We start from the raw sequence: 20,896 nt of genomic DNA, 5'->3' as shown, positions 1-20,896 counted from the left end.
GGCTGCCTTCCTTCTGTTGTTGCTATTTACCACTGAAAGGTGTGCTATACATTCTCGGTTACTGGAAAGTAACTCAGTTGATTGATACCATTAGCTTAGAACATGCTTAAAGCCAATGAAAAATCATTATCTCAAGCCTTGAAACCATTTTGATGTTCTCTCAGTATATTTAATTGGTATAGACAAATCAATAATTTACTAAGAGCTGTGTTACTTTAAATTACTTTTCATTCCTGAGTATGTCTTCAAAATCATTTAGACTCTCTACTGGGGAACTTTCTTTTATTTTCTATTTTAGCAATAGGCACAAGACCCAAGGCTACCTCTGGGGCTTGCCAAAACCCAGATGCCAAAAAGCCTTGGATCCTTCTAGTAGCAACATCTGGCCTTTTGGTGAGCCACACAGGCAGTTGTGAGCTCAGCTCAGAACTGCCTCTGGGGATGACATGGGGCCAGACAATCTACTGGTATTCGGGCTGGGTGCTCTCTAAGGAAACTTTTGTCTTTCTGCTCTCTTTGGATATGTAGCAGATAACATTACAGGTATTAATTATGTAGAAAAATACCATTTTCTACACAAAATAATTTGATCTAAAATCTTACTTCTTTACTTTGTTAGTGTTGCATTCCAGTCTAGTTTCTAGATTTTTGTGATTTTTTTCAGGATTCAGGAGACACTTTCAGTTTTGAACGACTGCACCAAATTCACAAAAAGTGGCCAGATTTGCATTTAGGAGTAGATTAAATTATTAATAATTGAAAAAATGTTAATATAAGACACTTCCTCAAAAATAATGTTCTTAATTTATTGTGTTAAGAATATTTCCTAAATATATACATTGCTATGACCCACTATGATAATTTGTTCCCTATCATTAGATGGCTAAAGACTTGTTTTAATGTCTTTTTAATCAAGAGATTAAAATCCATGTTCAAACAATACCATTGATTTATTTTAAATTATCAATTTAGCATGAAGAGTAACTCCAATTGTTTCCGTTTCTAAGTATGCAAGATTAATCAGGCACAATAAAAAATGCAATTAAATTAGCATATTGCCTCCAACAATTTTCTATTTTTCAAGAAAAAAGAAAAAATGCATTCATGAATATTTGCCTAGTATTTGGAAAATAAGATCTATACCACATCAAAACACATGGATTTCAGACAAATCTTTTTATCCTTTGTTTTTAGAAGTTGCTAGATTTTGGCTTCTTAATAAGCTTTGTTATCATGACATTTCTATGTAGTTCATTTTCTTTCTTTTTTTAAAAGATAAGATTTTTTTTAGAATTTTTAATTAAAGTATGGTTGGCCTACAGTATTGCAATAATAGTTTCAGGTGTACAATGTAGTGATTTGACATTTGCATACATTAACTATTTTTAAATGTACAATGCAGTGACATTAATAATATTCAAAATGTTGTACAATCATGACAACTACCTAATTCCAAAACTTTTCATCACCAAAACCAGAAACTGTATACCTGTTAATGTAGTTCATTTTCATTGCTGATGAGGTACTCAAAGTTTTACACTTCCTTAAAAGTATATTTTCCATAAAAGTTTACAGGCAGAAATTTGCTTCCATTTATTCTGAGTGCTTGATATTTTGGTATTTTTAAAGAAAACATAATTTTTACATTTGACTTACACTACTGAATGGGTGATGAGTATTTTCTAACATAGATTGAAATTGTGCACATATAAATGTCTTATTTCTGCAATGAAATCAGAGAAACTTCCTGTTAGATATCAATTAAGTATTTACCCACTTTCAAAAAAAGTAGAAAAAAATCTCTGTTACAAGGACTATTTAAATGAGGTTAATGTACAATATCTAAATAAATATGATTGAGGATCAGTATGACAGAATGTGGATGGACGGTTCCCAGGTAAAGCCGCTGCAGTGGGAGTTGTTGATTGGCTAGTAAAACTGCACAAAATGGTCAGTTGAGGACAGTCAGGTTTTGAGACTCCTGCTTGCTTATAAAGAGGATAATTTTTTTAAACTAAGGACTTTGGAAACAACCAAATTAGCCAAAATGGCATGGATTAATATCCTGTTTTGTAAAACTATCAATTTAAACAAAACTATAATTATGGTATGAACCAGACAACTGAGGGAGAGGTCTTTTGGTTTGCACTTGGCATCAGGCTCTGATTCAACAATGATACAGAAACTACTGAACCACATTGAATTTTACCCCTTTCTCTTTAATCCTGTTCTTTCTTTTGGTTCTTAAATATGCACTTTTTCATGGCTCCTTATTCCTATGGACAGGGTCTAAAATCTTCCACCCAAAGCACCTTCCCCTTAGATAGAAGACCCAAAACGCAGTGAAAACACTGCTCACAATTTTCCCTTGTCGGTGGATTCGCCGATTAATGAAGCATCAGGGCTAGATTAACATTGCTCTGCTTGACCTTTCTGACTAATCCCAATGGTCACTCTGGTCTCTGTGTTGTCTGAACAAACTGGGAAAGCCTTTCATGCTATCCCTATAGGAAGATAAAAATATTGGGTGGTTAAAAATCAGCAACCCAAATGTGGGCAACACCATAGTCTGCCTCTGGTTTGGCCTATCACAGATTATCTCTGAAAGCCTGTATTTCCTTTTTACTCGAGAGCAGTGGTGGCACCCGCATAGCCGGCTCAGGCCAGTGCCTTAGATCAAAGCAGTAAAACTGCAGCAAGGGTGTGGATGCAAAGTGGGAGCAAGGAGGTAGAAACATGGGAAGCAGCCTTGCCTGCCTGGAAGGATGACTACAAGAAAAAAACTGAGAATTGTGAGATTGTATGCTCACCACATGGGAAAAATATTCAGGTCTTGAAATTCTGCTAGTGGGGCTGGGATTAAGAAGCAACTGTGTATAGAGGAGTGACATTCATGCAACCACAGGGTGCTTGGAAATTTCCATTTTGTCTTCCCTGCATCTTTCTCTTCCTGTGCCCTTCTTTATGCCTTACCTCTTTTTTTTTTCTCTTCTCTTAAAAATCTCTCATCAGGTGACATCAGCAAAAAAACTGGCAAACAGAAAACTGGCAAAAATGGTCAGAATCGACTTTTTTGAAACTTTGGAGATAAACTGAAGGCTTTCAGCAATTCTGTGTTTATTTAAGAAAAACAACTGTTTCGTGGTAAGAACAACACGTTTTGTGGCATTTTAACTTGTCCTGTTCTCATCCTCACATCCCAGCACAGTGGTAGCCTGGAACACTAACAGCTCATAATCAGTGAGAGCCAGTGGTCTGGCAGTCATTGGAGGGAGTGGAATGCAGCTGGAGCTCCTTCAAAGACCCATTCCCAGAGAAATGTTATTAATTGACTTGTATAATGGTTTTCTAGAAGATACTACTTGCAAGGTTGTCTTTATTTGACCTGACCTGGAGCTCCACCGTGTGAAAAGTCTTTTTTCTGGGGCTTTTGCAAAAACCATTTATACGAAATTGTTAGCATGAGTCACGGATAACAGTTGGAGCAAATAATAAGCTAACCAAAAACTTAAAAGAAAAAGTTGGGAAATTAGAGATGTCCATGGGGATTTTGATAAATTTTAACATATCCCTATTATTCTAGAAAGCTCTGCACATGCCCAGGGCTGTGTGCATTCTCAGGAAAGACCTCAGAAGCCCTTAAGTTCTTATGCTTGGCTGACCTTGAGATTCTGCATGAGCTGAAGTGAAGGCTAAGGCAGAGTTCTCAACTGCCTGGCTCATTAATGAAGGCATATCCCAACATGCACACAGAGCCCTTTGTCAAAAATTAGGAGTCTCATTGATTCTAAGAATTGGAGAAAACCTCTGAGTAATCATTAGCTCACCACTAACCTAAGTGAGCAGAGATTTCAGTGGCCAAACATAACAAAGAATATATAGACTTTATAGATAAGGTCAGAAAAGTCACCCAACAGACAACAAACAGCAATAGCAACAAACCCTGTGGAAGAGGGAGATTCTGACTTCATAATTGCCACATTATATTATTTAAAATGTCAAGCATTCAACAGAAATTTATGAAGCATGCAAAAAATAAGGAATTTGGCCCATAATATGAAAAAAAAGAGCAATCAATAAAAAAATGTCTCTTAGGAAGCTTAGATACTAGATTGACTAGACAAAGATTTAAAATCACCTAACTTAAATATGCTCAAAGAACAACAAAAAAAGCATGTGTGCTGAACTAAAGAAAGTATGGGAATTATGTCTCAATTTGAAGGATATTAATTACTGGATATGAGATTCCTAGTTAGCTTTTTTTTTTCTTTAAGCCCTTTGGATATGTCACTCTTCTGCTTTCTAGGCTTTGTAGCTTCTAATGACAAATATGCTGTTAGTTATATTTGAGATTTTTTATATTAGATGACTCATATCTCTCTTGCTGCCTTAAAGAATCCCTTTGACTGTGACTTCAAAAAATTTTATGTGTTGAGGTATGCATCCTTCATTTTATCCTGTTTGGAGTTCGTTGAGCTCCTTGATGTATAGATTAATGTTATTTTTATTACATTTGGGTAGGTTTAAGTCATAATTTCTCCAAATATATCTTTCTCCAAATGTTACTTTCTCCTGTTCTGCTGGGACTTCCTTTAGGCATATGATGATGTGCTTGGTAATATTCTACAGGTGTCTGGGGGTACGTTCATTTTCTGTTCTTCAGACTGAATAATTTCAATTAACTTATCATTAAGACTTAATATTGTTAGATGGTAATAGTCCCCACATTGATTCACAGATTTGGTACAATTTCTGTGAAAATCCCAGGTGTCTTTTTTTGCAGAATTTGACAAGATAGTGCTAAAATTCATATGGATGTATAAGCAACCAAGAATAGTTGAAAACATCTTTTAAAGAAAATAAAAAAGGGAGGCCTCGCATGTTTCCATTCTAAATTTTTTTACAAAACTCCATTAATCTAGATTTTGTGGTACTGGCATGAGGATATACATACATGGAATAGAATTAAAAGCCCAGAAATAAACCATATATTATAGTCAATTGGGTTTTGACAAGGGTACCATGACCATTTAATGCAGAGAAAATAGTCTTTCAACAAATTGTGCTGGAACAACTAGCAAAAAAAATAGAAATTGGATACCTCCTTAATATTATATTTAAAAAAATTAAAATAACTCATAAATCTAAATATAATTGCTAAAATTTTAAGATTCTTAGAAGCAAACATAGGTGTAAAGCCTCATGAACTTGGGTGAGCCAATATTTTCTTAGATGTGACACCTAATGCACAAGCAACCAAAGAATAAATAAATAAATTGAAATTCAGCATTGAAAATGTTTCTGCTTTAAAGGACACTATCAAGAAAATGAAAAGACAACACACACATTGGGTATAGCAACCCACAACACACCTGCATTTTACACAACTAAAACCATGTTATTAATGCCACAGATAACCAAGAGAGAAAATACATGTTAAAAAGTCAGTAAAATATGTTGTATGTGAAAAGAACTTACCAGAAGCTTCCTTCTGGTAATGATGATGATGTCGCTTCTGCTTTGTGAACCTTTTTAGGCTCCCTATTACCTTGGGGAAAGAGTCCACATCATTATAATGACCCCTGTAAGGCCCCTGCAATTCTAACCCAACTTTTCTAAATCATACATGCACTCTCCAAACTCTGGTCACACTGAATCTCTCACTGCTTTCTGAACATACTAAGATTTTTTTATGAGTCAGAACCCTTAAGTATACTTTTACTTCAAACTGGAAAGTAACATGTCTTCACTGGAATTGCCTTAGGGCAATTTTATGGGTTTCTTTTCTTATAAAACACAAAACAACAACTCAGTGGTTAGTACGTATAACTTACCCAATAAATTTTAGGTCTGTTTTCTTTGCTGAACATGATCTTTATAGACAGCCAGACATAGAATATGGATCATTCTAAATACTGTGTTAAGAAAAATTATCCAAAGTTTAGGAATAAAACAAAGTAGGTGTGCAAAGTCTTTCAATGTTATACTGGAGTATTGGCCACAAGACCACTAAAAGATTAATTATCTAGGGGAATGGAGCTTCATGTGTTTGTTAACTGCTGCTTAAGGCCTAGACTGTGAAGTTTCATGTTAATTTATAGGTTCTTATTTAGTAGATATACAAATGAGTTTTTCCTGGTAGAAAAGTTAACCACAAATGTTATGGTTTTATTGACTACAGAATATGATGTTGTTTTATATCTAACCCAGCAATCTTATTCTGACTTTCCTCATTTCTCACAAATGTTCAGATCTTCAAATATTCTTTGAACCAGTTTTATCATTCTGCTGGCTCCCTCATTCGTGAGTTCAATAAAAATTACGCATGTGCTTATTCTATATTTGTATAAGAGTTAGGTTATTTCATTTTACATTTCACAGTTTTACATTAAGTACTAAACTAAGTTGTCCAGTTTTCAAAAAAATTTTCAAGACTTGTGTCATAATTAATTTTTTTCAGCTCCAAAATATTTTTCAGGAAAATCATGTTTAAAGAAAAAAATGAGACTTGTGCATTTTAAAGCAACCTACTTTCTCCTGGCCCAGTGCATTAAGTATGGGTGATGAGCAGAGAGCCTCGCAGGCATGTGCCCCTTTTTGCATCTGTTTTCTTCAGAGTAATGTAAATTCTATGTCATATTTTCACTCACAGGCAGGTTCTTGAAGAGAGATTATTTACGTAGTGGAGAAATAAAGGACTTCAATTCAAATGATGTAATAGCAAATCTGATTAATGAAATTCATGTGAGATTCTTGACATTCGTTTGCTTTAATTTAATGCCTAATCATTACTCCCAGATGTTAGGCATTATTTTTAAATGTAGGAATGTAAAATGTAAATCTTTGGTCTTTCTTCTTCTTTTGGAGATTTAAGTTGTTATCCATTTTGGAATCCCCCTGAATTTCACCGTATTTTCAAACCACTTCTTACACAACAAATTTGAACAAAAATGCTTTTGAATGAAATTTATTCACTAATATTGAAAAGTTCTGAAATAATAGAATAACCAAAAACATGCAACTTGAATTTTGGGGATAATCATTTATAATTATTACCCAGAAAAAAGCATTAAAGAACTAATTAATATGTGGCAAAAAAATGAAAAATGTGCTTCAAAAATTGTATACACAAACTAAAATATGACAGACACAATGCATGTGGGCTTTCAGAACAGGAAGGGAGCCCAGCTGACATGGCTCAGGGGTAGAGCATCCACCTATGATCCAGGAGTTGGCGATTTGATTCTGAACCCACGCTCAATCCCTGGCTCTCTCATCATTGATGTTTCTCTCTCTCTCTCTCTCTCTCCCTCTCCCTTCCTCTCTCTGAAATCAATAAAGATATATATTTTTTAAAAAGAACAGTAAAGAAAAGAGAGGATGCCGTCAGTTTTGTTAAATCCATGAGGCCTCAGAGTAACTGTAGAGCCAGGTAGCCCTAAATTCTTAATGTTCTAGTTCTTGGCTTATTACCATTGGTTCAGTAACTATAGACTTATTTATGATACCTTATTTACTTTTAAAATACTTCTGTTTTATGAATTACCCGGATTTTCAACTTTTTGTTTTATATTTTCCTAAACACCAATAATATCACACTTTGAGTAAGTTTGCTTATTTCTTTTTTGTATTTTATTTAAGCATAAAAATATGAATTAAAACATACACTAGAAATTAAAATTTAAAATTCTTCATGGAAAATAATTGCTGTTTTTATGCCACAATATAAATAATGAGTCAAAGAGCAATTCTATTTTAAATGAATTTGCATGGTTTTGCTAATTTTGTGGAAAGTGAATCTTTGACTTATGCATTGATTCAAATAAGAAGCAAAGGATTTTATGTATAAAAGATGTTTTCAATATGTTTAATTGCTACAGTTGAAGTTTCTATTATTTCCCTAATGAATTACTTCCATAATATGAAGAAATGACTCTCTCAAGGGAAAACCATTTATTACACCTGAGCCTTTCTGGTCCCAATTGCACCACATGCTGCTTAATAATTTGCAGTGATTTAGGAAGATTGCCACAACCACTCAATTAAACAATGGTTTTGGATGCAACCTATAGCATGAGGCACATCCTTAGTAGACATTTAGAATTGTCTTGCTAACGAGACAGAACTCAGTAACCACTGTGTTCTGAGCACCCCACAGGCAGCAATCTGTCCTGGAGGACCAAGTGTGGTCACTTGTTTTCTTTGGTCCACCTAGGCAGATGCAGCATTGCCATAGGGTGGACATGAAGCTGGGGCAGAAACAAGTAGACAAAAATTTAGGGAACCTAATTTCTAATTCTGGGTTTGTTACTTGTTAGGTTTTGATCCTTGAGTAATGATATTCTCTGAGCTTCGGTTTCTCCTCTATATGGAATATGAGCTGTAGCTGATAATTTCTTAGACATTTTCCTAATTAATTGCATGCCTCTATGCAATTTATGTTAAAGGTAGAAAATGTTTTCTCAAACGTTACCAGGGTATTTATGAAAAGTTTCAATGGCTTATTTCCATGCAGTATCCTGAAGCAACATGATGAAAAATCAGTCAAACACAATTAAGACAAGATAACTAATTTAAAATTGTCAAAATCTGTAATTACTTTTGACCAATGATATAGAATTGCCAGGCGTTGTACTTTAACACTAGATTTTATAGCCAGAACCAACCTTCCTATGGGGGAAATAGACACATGTCCCTATGTCTAGGAAATCAGATTTGAAGGGTATAGGAAAATGAATGAGTTCTGAAGAAAAAATTTTTCTGAATTCATAATTATGACTTAGACTAGTCTTATATTATCAAGGTTTGACGTAAACCCCTTCTGGTCAATATTTTAAGCTATGGAGAGTAAGTAGAATACATTTAACTAACACCATAGATATAGTCTTCTAAATAAATGAATTATCTTGGTACATAATTGGAACTGATTTAAAGTGAACACTTTAACTTTTGGCTTTTTCATTGTATCATTTAATAATAATCTATTTGTGAAATTTAATGTATAATAGCCATTATTTTTACCTTTATATCTCTGTTTAAATGAAGCAAATGAGTGTTAATTTACATAGACCATAATGTCTTGCACAATATTCCTGTACAGCTCTCCGCGTAATACCTAGCATTGTACCGTAGAAATCTGAAATGCTCTGTAGTCCTTCCTAGCACACTGCAAAGGTCATAGGTTTTGGATTTTGCATATTTAGTCTCTTTTCCGACAATTTCTGACTGATAATGGACAAGGCAGTTAGAGTTTTTGAGACATTTTCTCCATCTATAAAAGCATACCTTGTAATATCATCCAGGCTCTTTTTGATGTAAAATGATATAATGACTCATTATTTTCAGGTGGTATTTATGCATACCCATTCAAATAAATTAGTATTCCCGTCTCCCTAGACATTTCTTAAGAATAAGGGCACTTGTCAGTTTGATCAGGAGCATGAAAGGGGATGTATGAATGGAAGGACAAGGGCAGTATTTGGTAATTTTCCAAACTCTGACATGTGAACCTTATCTTAAAAAAAAAAAAAAATCCTAATAATATGTATATTACAGCATCTGTGAGTATCGAATGAGATGTCATAAGTGCTCTGAGTTTTTGCTTTATAATTTCCAAAATAGAAATAGCTTGTTAAACTTGACAATGAAGGTTATCTTCTATTACAATTTTAATGCACATTTTCCAAAACCTTTCTATGCCTAAAGAGAATAATTTCCCTCAAAAATAGTGTTCTATATGTAAAATATTTGAAATCTGATTTTTGTTGCCTAATACGGATTTACTACATATTTTGAGTGGCTGAATAATATTTCATTAATGGATATATCACAATTTATTTAAGCAGTTCCCAATTTACATTATCCTGTAAGAGTAAAAAATTGGAAGCTATAATTGACTTCCCTGTACATAAATACTTATACACTTGTCTGAGTGCTTCCTCAAGACAAGTTAATCAGCAGATAGCCCCTGTATTCAGGTTTTTTACATATGGTATCAAAAACCAGTGTATTAGTAACCTGTTAACTGCATTTAAAAAATCACCCCAAAAATGAGTGACTTGAAATAACAATAATCATTTATTATCTCCTATGGTTCTTGTGAATGAGAAATCCAGACACAGGGACAGCCTGCCTGTGTTCTATGATACTGGATCTCAACTGGAAAATTGGAAGTCTAGGGGCTTGGCCATTCTCTCTATTTCTAGTTGTTTAGTGGTTGATGCTAAGTATCAACTGAGGGTCTAGCTTCCTCATGATGGTGGGGCTGAGTTTCAAGAGAAAGCATCTAGAGATTGGGGTAGATAGATAAATAGGTGATAGATAGGTGGTAGATAGATGATAGATAATAGATAGATGATAGGTAGATAGGTAGATAGAGGATAGATAGATGATATAGATAGATGATAGATGATAGATAAATAGATAGATAGATGATAGATAGATGATGATAGATGATAGATAGATAGATAGATAGATAGATAGATAGATAGATAGATAGATAGATAGATGATAGATAGATGATAGATAGATAGATAGATAGATAGATAGATAGATAGATAGATGATAGATAGATAGATAGATGATAGATAGATAGATAGATAGATAGATAGATAGATAGATAGATAGATAGATAGATAGATAGATAGATAGATGATAGATAGATGATAGATAGATGGATAGATAGATGATGATAGATAGATAGATAGATAGATAGATAGATAGATAGATAGATAGATAGATAGATAGATAGATAGATAGATAGATAGATGATAGATAGATGATAGATGATGATAGATAGATAGATAGATAGATAGATAGATAGATAGATAGATAGATAGATAGATAGATAGATAGATAGATAGATAGGGAACAAAAGCTCGCTGGGTGAAACCATATTATATTCTATAGTCTAACCTTGGAAGTCATACAGCAACACTTCTGCCATGTTCTATTGAAGCAATTACGAAGGTCACCCAGGTTCAAGGGGAGGGGACATAGGCCTCATTGCTAGATCTTGGAGTGTTGATGTCACATTTATAAGAAAAACATGTGGAATGGGTTTATATTGCTGCTGATGCCTTTAGAAAATACTATCTATCCTAGCCAGTATTAGAACTTTTGATAATATATCATCAAAGTGATCTCCATCAATGAGATTTGAGTAATATCTTTGCCTATCTGATAACATGAAAAATAGTATTTCACTATCATTTTAGTTTGTTTTTATAATCAAATGTGCCAAACATTGTTTTGCAAGTTTTTTGCCATTTATATTTTTCATGATTTTTTGTTATTTGATATAGCCTTTATGTTTTACAGATGTATTCATTTGTGTAATAATGATTTATAAAACATCTTCATAAACTATGTTAAAAATATAACTCTTTGTCAGGTTTGTAGAAAATATTTTTCTCAGTGTGTTATTTTTTACTGTTTAATTACATTATTCATTCTTTATAAACTTGTAAATCTTTTCTAATTTACATGCCATGCTTAGATATACCTTCCTCATTCCAGAACTGCTTTTAAAAAATTTTACTTTTACGCTATTTATTTGTTTACATTACATCAGAATAAATTCCATGTAGATTAATGATAAGATCTAACCTTTTTCCAGGTTTTTAGTTATTCGTTTTGTTTGTTGAAGTAGTCAAAATAGCAGAAAGTTTTAAAGACAGTAAGATGCAAGAAAGTGGAGAAGAAATTCCATGCTGATTTTGCTCTTTTGAACAATCTATGCCTGCTTTACAGGTTAGGAATGTTACTTTTATCATGTTTTAATCCCCATAGGTGCTTGAGTCTCTTTCTGGACTCTTTATCATTGATCTCTGTTGCAATTCAGTATCATCATGTTTTAATCATTAGAGTTTAAAAAATACAGTTTAACACCTGGAAAGCTCCCTTTCTCTCAAAAGGCCTTGTAATTCCTGAAGAGCTGTTAATACTTCATCCTTAGTCTACTCCTCCCTGGTGGTTGTATTCAGGCTTATAGCTGTCATGGTTCAACTCCTTGATTGTATCTCCAGTTCATGCCTCTCTTGTGAACTTCAAACCCAATTATTCCCTGGGAAGTTAAACAGGACTCTTTTCAATAGGTCATTCTAACCCTTGGAATTTTTTTTTTTCTTTAAGTTTTCTCTTCCTCCAGTCTTCTCCATCCCGATAAATAGCATTTTACCAGCTACTCAGGATACAGTGAAAGGCAGATTTAATTTTGTGGTAGCCAATCACTTTATCAGTATAGAAATGGTTGAATTCATCTAACATATCAATTAAAATAGGGAATGTGACATGGGGGGAGGAAGTTAAATCTGTACTGAATCTAGAGGTCAAAATTTGCGCCTAATTTAGCATGTGAACAAGGGGTGTTAAAAAGGAGACCCTTGGAAGAGGAACCCTTGGAAGAGGGTTGGGTTTTTTTGTGTGTATTTATAGCAGGGGAGCTGGTGTCTTCAGTGCTTGTGGTTTCTTGCCGGCTTCTGGGGGTTGAACAGTGTTACTAAGTTTGCCCACAAGCAAAGAATGTACTATCACACTTCTAAATTTCTCATAGAGCATTTTTCTTGAAAGTACGTGATGTATTTTTCTATATGTTTTAAATAATTAGAGTAAATATGTAGTTGTGGTTTAAAAAATTGAAGGATCACCCAGCCAGTGCGGCTCAGAGGTTGAGCACTGACCAATGATCCAGGAGATCATGGTTCGATTCCTGGTCAGGGCACATGCCCGGGTTTCGGGCTTGATCCCCAGTGGGGGGCGTGCTGGGGGCAGCCAATCAATGACTCTCTCATCATTGATGTTTCTTTCTCTCTCTTTCTCCCCCTTCATCTCTCTGAAATCAATAAAAACCTATTTTTTAAAAAAGTTGAAGGATCAAAATGGTCCTGAAAAACATACCAAGTGGAGTTGAATTATAAACTTCAATAAGGTTAACTTTAAAAATCATACATTAATACAAGAGGAAGTTCTATTTTTATTATTGTTAGATGCATAGTTTAAAGTGGCAACTCTAATAAGAATATAAAATCAGTGGAACAATGTTTTGAGAAAAACTTAAAAAAATGCCATATATGAAATAAATAACATAATTGCGAACATTATTATTTGGTGGTTGATAGTAAATAAATTATTTTGCATCTGCTGACCATCCTTTTCTTATTTGGTAAAAATAGAGAGCCACAAACAGCAACAAGTTTTATGAATAGTAATATCCAAAGAAAACAGGAAGGAGCCTTGTCCTGATGATCCTCCGTTGTCCTTCCAGATCCACTCTGCTCTTCCCCACGGGGCTCTGTGCGCCAGCAGGCTGACCTCTACGGGCTGTATCAGCCGAGCGCTCTCACCCTCTGCCTTCCCCTTGGGTTCATCCAGCCGGAAGGGGTGGGTAGCTTTCAGAGAGCAGGGAGCTGGGGAGAAGGAAAGCCAAGGAGAGAGCCGCAGAGTGGAATCTGGTAGTGAGTGCCTCCTCTGCTCACATCACAGCTCAGCTGGCTGGTCCCTTCCACCCTGCTTGGCTTTCATCAGACCCAGGGTTGCTGCCATGCTTTGGCACTTGTGGTTTTGTGGTGGTAATGGCTTTCCACAGTTGCTTCCCCTAGTTTGCTTCACCATTTCTTGTTGGTTTTCTTAACCCTGACACACCTCTGTAAATATTCCCCTCATTAAAATCTCTAGTCATCTCCGGACAGAGGCTTCTGTTTCTTGCCTGGATCTTGATTGATAAAAGCTCCCACTTTGGTTTCTTGAGTCGTAGTCATAAAAGGAAAAGGTACTGCTGGTGAACTCTGCTTTGATCTTCCTTACAAGCCATTCACGATCACTTACTACTCTTACTAGTTACCAAATCATTCAGCTCGACTAAAAATTCTTTGGGGTGGTTTTTCATGAGCCACGCACCAAGATCCTAGGGCGATGAAAAGAAAATTAAGACAAAGGGTCTGTCCCTCAAGAACCTTGGCTTGTTCAGGAGACAACTGGTAAACATTTGAAAATTTTGAACAGGATTATGTATGACAGAATGTAGAAAAGAGACCTTAACAGACAGTAAACAGCAGAAAGCAGAGAAGATTATGATGGTGTGAGCTAGCAAGAAAGGCTTTGTGGAAACGGTAAGACGTTGACTGGACCTTGGGGGAGAGAAATATGCTCTTGTAGGACTCCACCACTAAATGCTTCCTGGCTGTGTTTTACTTCTACCAGCAATGCATGAGATCCCATTTCCCAGATATGGATTTTTGCCTATCTTCTAGGTTAAAAAAAAAGATACTTCAGTGTAGTTTTTCTTTCTTTCTTTTCTTTCTTTGTTTTTGAGTGCAGTAGAACCATTTTTATTAATTATGCTGCTTTTTTATTTGTTTACCTTTCACATGAAAATTGTTTAGATTCTCATTTATAAGGAGAAAGCTCTCCAGTAATCTTTTATCATTCTGTAGCTGCCACATAATACTCTCTTTTTCTTTGACAGAGTGCTTTTAAAAAGTTATCTAAAAAGTTGTCTCAGACCAAATGTCTAAGGCAATATATGTCATTGAATATGCAAAGTGAATGTTAGAGGGGCGAGAAACTTTCATGCCTGTGGGAGGTAATTACAATAACAAGAAAGGAGCTTTTTATGCTTTTCTACTGACTTACCTTTCCTGCAAAGTTTTGACCTCTGCTGGGCACTTTCAGAATCTCTACTGATCCTCAGCGTACTTTTAATTCGAATTTATCTGGGCATTTTTTCATGTATGTAAGGATTATTTTTATCTTTATGTGACTGTTTATGATGGGTTGTTATTCTTCCTATTAATTTCTAGCAGCTCTGTACATATTAGGGAGATTAACTCTTGCTCTGTGATATGAATTGCAAATATTTTCTGGATTGTCATTTTTTTTACTTCTCTTAAGTTTTCAGATGTTTAAGTGCCTGTTCTAACATGCATATATATACTTACATATATGTAATAGTCAAAGTTATCATTTTAAATAGATTATATTTCCTGGGTTTTGAGTCATGGTTTAAAAAGGCTTTATTTCTCTAAGAGTATAAAGGAATTCTCTCTTTTATTCTAGTATTTATTTTTACATTTATATCTTTCATTTAACTGAAATTTATATTGATGTACAGGTGACCTCACCTCATCTGAATCCCATAGATGTTTTTTCTGGCTTATCTGACATTATTTATTAAATAGTCCATCTTTTACCTATTGATTGCATTGTCACTTGCATCAGTTATTAAATCCTGATCTATATTTGGGTCAAACTAATATTCTCTGGATAATGAGATTCTGCGTAGTTCTTATTTTTTTATTTTTTTATGTTTAAATTTTTCTACAATAGACATACGATTTTTATCATTAGAAAAAAATTAAATTTTATATTTTCTCAAAGCCAGTATATAAAAGTATATGCATTCTATAAGATCTTAATTATATTTTTAAAAATATAGAAACAACACAAATAAAATGCTCAAATGTGAGCAGTGATTCTCTCCACATGGGTTACTTTCTTTCTCCTTTTATATTTCTGTTGCTTCTACAATTTTATACATTAATTATGAATAATCTTTAAATTTTTAAAAATAAGTGTTTTGTGGTAAGGGAACTACCACATATAGGAGTCTGAGGTTATTTTCTGAATTTAAAGTATTATATGGAAATTAAATTTGTTTTATCTGTGGCTGACTTTCATTAACATTACTTAGATTTTCAGATTATGTTTACTCAACCCCAAATTCCTTTTACAGTCATCAAAAAAGTATGTTGCCTGCCAATCCCATGAAATTAAAAATATGTGTAACTTTTAAAATAAAAGACTAGAAGAAACATTAAAATATATTTCTAAACTTCTGCTTGCAATAGTTTTCCAACTAAAATTTTAGTTATAAAAAGAGAAACACTGTTTCAATAGTGTCACTGTACTGATCACAGTGTCATAATTTGTGACCTATATTTGCTTATCGTGAAAACAACAGTGTCATAATTTGTGACCTATATTTGCTTATCATGAAATAGCAAACTTCAAAAGAATTTCACTTTGACATATCAATTGTATAAATTAAGTACTTTTTTCTAGAACTGCAAAACTTTACTGGAATATAATTTTTTGAAATACATCCTTATTGATTTCAGAGAGAGGAAGGGAGAGGGAGAGAGAGAGATAGAAACATCAATGATGAGAGAGTCATTGATGGGCTGCCTCCTGCACGCCCCCCACTGGGGTCAGAGTCTGAAACCTGGGCCTGGGCCCTGACTGGGAATCAAACTTTGATCTCCTGGATCATAGTGTGATACTCAACCACTAAGCCATGCCAGCCAGGCCTGAAACATAATTTTTAAGTGAGCCATACCTTTATTTGTAGGTATATATGAAAGGAGTGCAAATAATTGAATTTTTATCAGTTCTGTTAATCTTTTAGATGTGTATTCTTTTGCATCATAGCCCCAAAGGATTGTTTAGTTAATAAATGAACAACGTACTTTCAAAACACCAGTCAAATACACAGATATAATTCAATTACTGACATTGAAGAGTCCATTATTTCCTTTAAACCAAGTTACAAGTAGAACTAGACCTTAGGTCATGAATTTTAACTTTTTAAAAATTTCGTTTATATTTCCTTCATTTCATTTAATATTTCTTCTCAGAAACCACTCCCACTTGAAAAGCTAAATCAGGCTTAGATTCATAAAGTCTACATTTATAGAACTCAAATTAATGAGGATTTTCCATAACCTAAAATGGTACGGTCATTCAGAATAGCACTGCTAAGATTTCTACCTTATGCCTGCCCACAGGAAGAGATGTAAAGTACAATTATAGCCAGAATTATCCAACCCAAATGTGCTTATTAAGTTTGTTTATCCACATGCCACACAGCTGTGCACTATTTAGAGGTTTACTAGATACTCCTCTGTCTAGGAATTTTTCTTTTCAATTTTCTGCCATATATCACATGTGGACAATTTAATGTGACTATGCTTAGTGTTTTCTGAACCGCTGCTATTTCTAGATAGTTCTGACGTCTTTGGGGGCATATTTCTTCAAAAGACAGATTTCCTTGAAAGGGATTCTGGTTCAGTTCATTAACTGAGCATACTGAACATATATATTGATAAAAACAAGTACAATTATTATTTTGTCCCACAACAGCTGAGGTGTTGGGGCTGAAGCGGGGAATATGGCACCCAGGTGATTGTTTATTATATGGAGAGATCATTTATCAATAAATAACCCAATAATTAAAGAGAACATTACAGAAAGAAAACATAAGCACACAAAGACTAACTGGGTGCCTGGCCGGCCGTGGCTCAGCGGTTGAGCATTGACCTAGGATCCAGGAGATTGAGGTTCGATTCCTGGTCAGGGCCCATGCCTGGGTTTCGGTCTCGATGCCCAGTAGGGGGTGTGCAGGGGGCAGCCGATCAATGACTCTCTCATCACTGATGTTTCTCTCCCTCCCTCCCTCTCCCTTCTTCTCTCTGAAATCAAAAAAAGATATATTTAAAATGAAAATGACTGGGTGACACTTTCCTAGAAGGCCTTCTATGGGTCTATTTCCTAAGCACGCTAAAAGAGCATAATTCATATCAAGAAGTAGTCAATCTCTATCTCTTTCAGACCCTCTGGCCCTTGTAGAGACTCAATAGGGAGAAATAAAGGATGGGGGAATTCATAAAAAAAGGAACAATGCAAAGATAACTGTTGACAATAAAACCGCCAGTGGAAAAAAACACCAAGACAATGGTGGCTGGGAGAACATGTGGCCTTAGCAAGCATGGTGGGCGTCTTGAACTGCCATCCCTGGTGCCGAGCCTCTAGGTCAGTTGGCTGGAAGTGATCTTTGATCGCTGGAATGACTGACACCTGGAAAGTGAGGAGACTCACCCAACTCACGGCTGGGGATTTAGAATGGGAACTACAAGTTAGCCTTCTGGGTATATTAATTTACATCTCTATCAATATTTACTTTCATCTGGGTTATTTGTGATGAGGGCACTAAAAAATATGGTTCCTGAGCTAGAATCAAGAAGTGATAGTGTGGGATTTAGATACCCACAAAAGTAGGTATTCACTAAATTTCTTCTGTGGCAAATAATGTGTCTGTGGGTCAGAACATCCTGCCAACTCTTAGCTCTGTCTCATGGAGCCTCTTTTGATACTCCACTTGATCTTAGCCAAAAGGCTGAGAAGTGATCATGGATCCTCTTTTGATAGGATCATGGAGAAATGCAGACCCTGTTCCTTTTCCCCAAAACCATGAACCAAAAACAGCTTGCAAATTTCAAAGGTACTTCTGTTCTGTTGAAAGAGAGGTGCTTGAAAAGGCCTAAACTAGAGACAAAGGAAAATAGAGCTGGAATGATTAGCTCCTTAGTTATTTGGGAGGAATTCCAACGAAGATTAAAAGACACTGTGGTCTGGCCTGTAGTTAAACCCTGTGATATATAATTTTAGCAGTCATCTGGGAGACAACCAGTGGTGGGGTGTAATTATGGAAATGCTGACACAGTAGAACATAGTGGAAACCAAATTAATTTTCAACATGCATACCCAAGACCTAATAAGAAACTTCCGTTGATCATGAGAAAATAATTGGGAAATAAAAAAAAGTGAGTGAGAGTATGTGAGTAAATATGGCAAATGAGCTGAATCCTCCTTACTCTGTCTCCACTCTTTCCACTAGCTTTTGCTCCCTACTCTGAGGAAATAACAGCATCATGAGAGTCTTCCCAACAAGGGCTCTGAGTGAAGGTAAGAACCTGAGCCAATGTGTCTAGGAACTTTTTTGAGCAACCTGTTTCTGCTGACATGAAGAGAAAGTGAATTAATAAGAGAAATACCTAATGTATATTTGTAAGTTGTAATAGAAATAACATTAAATAACAACTGTAACAATAACTCTAAATTCACCATGGACACAGTGGCTCAGGAAAACTATAAAACCGCACATGAGGATAGAGCTGAGAGATGGCAGCTGCTTTGAGATTTTTTAGAAGAAGAAAGGGAACAAGAAAAAGAGCGAGTGGTTTAACGTTTGGAATTCAGAACTTCAGGCCACAATTCTTGGATGGCTGCTAAATTTCTCTTGGTTACAGTCTGCATCCGTGGAAAACCTATAACCCTCTCATTGTCAGAAAGAATAGTAAACACTTGGTCAGGTAGGCGGTGCCACATACAGGCTCCACCAAAAGCAGCAGCAGCAGGTACCCCGAGTTAGACCTCATGTGGGCTCCATGTAATGAAAGTTTCAAAGACGAGCAAAGCAAAGCACCCAGTGGGCAGCGATAAGCTGGATTCTCTATCACTGCTTCCCAGTCTTGGTCATAATATTCTTTATCTGTTGTTAGTTAAATACGGCTGCTTAACACACCACCCCCAAATTTAGCATCTTAACCACAAGCATGTTTTATCTCGCACAGTTTCTGTGGGTCAGAAATTCAAGAGTAGCTTAGCTGAGGTGGCTCTGGCCCCGGGTGTCACACAGGTTGCTGTCACAATGTCAGCTCCCTCGGGTGGCTATGGACAAGAAGACTCGGTTCCTTGTTGGCTCTTAGCAAGAGGCCTCAGTTATTCAGCAAATGGGATTCTCCATAGGGTGCTTTTCATGGCAAGGCAGCTAATTCCTCACAGAACAAAGGATCAAAGGTCCAAGTGAAGCCTCAGTGACTTGCTCTGGCTTTGGAAGGCATACTCTTTCATTTCCGCGACAGCCTATTGGTCACAAGAGCCTGCTGGTTACACATCAACCCCGTTCGGTGTGGCAGGGGATTTTACAAGGGCATGAATACCAGGAGCCGAGGACCACTGGAGCCATTTTGAAAGCTAGGTACACAGTCAGTACACACCATCAAAAGTTTTCTTTTTCTACCACATACCACTTATAATATTATTTATTTAATTTTTTTTTTTTTAACTTTTAAAATATATATTGAGAGAGGGAGAGAGAGAGAAGCACTGATTCATTATTTTACTTATTTATGCATTCCTGGGTTGCTTTTTGTGTGTGCCCTGACTGGAGATCAAACCCACAACCCTGGTGTATCAGGATGATGCTCCAGCCGACTGAGCTACCAGGCCGGGGCCTATATGAACTATAACAAACACATCTTAAGTAATAATATCCATAAAATCATGGTTTTGATATGGTCTTTATACTTAATAATTTCCAAATAAAAATATAACTGTTAAAATACATTTTTTTCTTGTATCTCCTAATAGCAACTCAAGCACCACAAGTGTTAGATGTCCTATCCTTTGGAAAGTATCATTAGCACAAACTTGAGCTGGTCTTTCTTGAAGTAGATAGATCCTTATACATCTAGTGTAAGTCAGGAAGCATTTGTTTCAGATGACATCCTCACACTAAATTCTCTAGAAGTCTAAGATAATAGTACTCTGGGGTAGACTACAGTGCTACAACAAAGTCCATTTGCTACAGTGGTTATAACTGTCACTTGCCAGCTATCGTTTGTAATTACTTAAAACAGAAACAGTTTAAGAACCATAAAAGTAAAGCAGATTGTTCTCAGGACATAAAACTAAACTCACCTTATTATGTATTGTTACACTGCTGTCCACTCTCATTACCAAAGGCCATAAAGCAATTTTAACTGTTCCCTGGAATGTCACCTGCAATAAGCGTTTTTGCTTTACTGTTCTGTTGAGCTGAATGTAATAGTAATATTTTAGAACTCTTACAGCTGGGAAATCTAGAAATGCCTTCCGGTGAATTCATTAAAATATTTGATTTGGGTAACCTTGGTGTTACCTTAAATATGGTTGGGGAAATCATGTCATAATCACTGAATTTTATTAGCAACCAGCCCTTTTTAATCATAAAATTTAGTGTTCTGAAACATAGAGCCTGTTCTGTCCCATGCTGGTGACTTTCTCTCTTCTTCTATGAGCT

Source organism: Miniopterus schreibersii (assembly GCF_964146895.1).
Source record: "Miniopterus schreibersii genome assembly, chromosome: 7".
NCBI lineage: Eukaryota > Metazoa > Chordata > Mammalia > Chiroptera > Miniopteridae > Miniopterus > Miniopterus schreibersii.
This window is presented reverse-complemented; position numbering follows the sequence as displayed.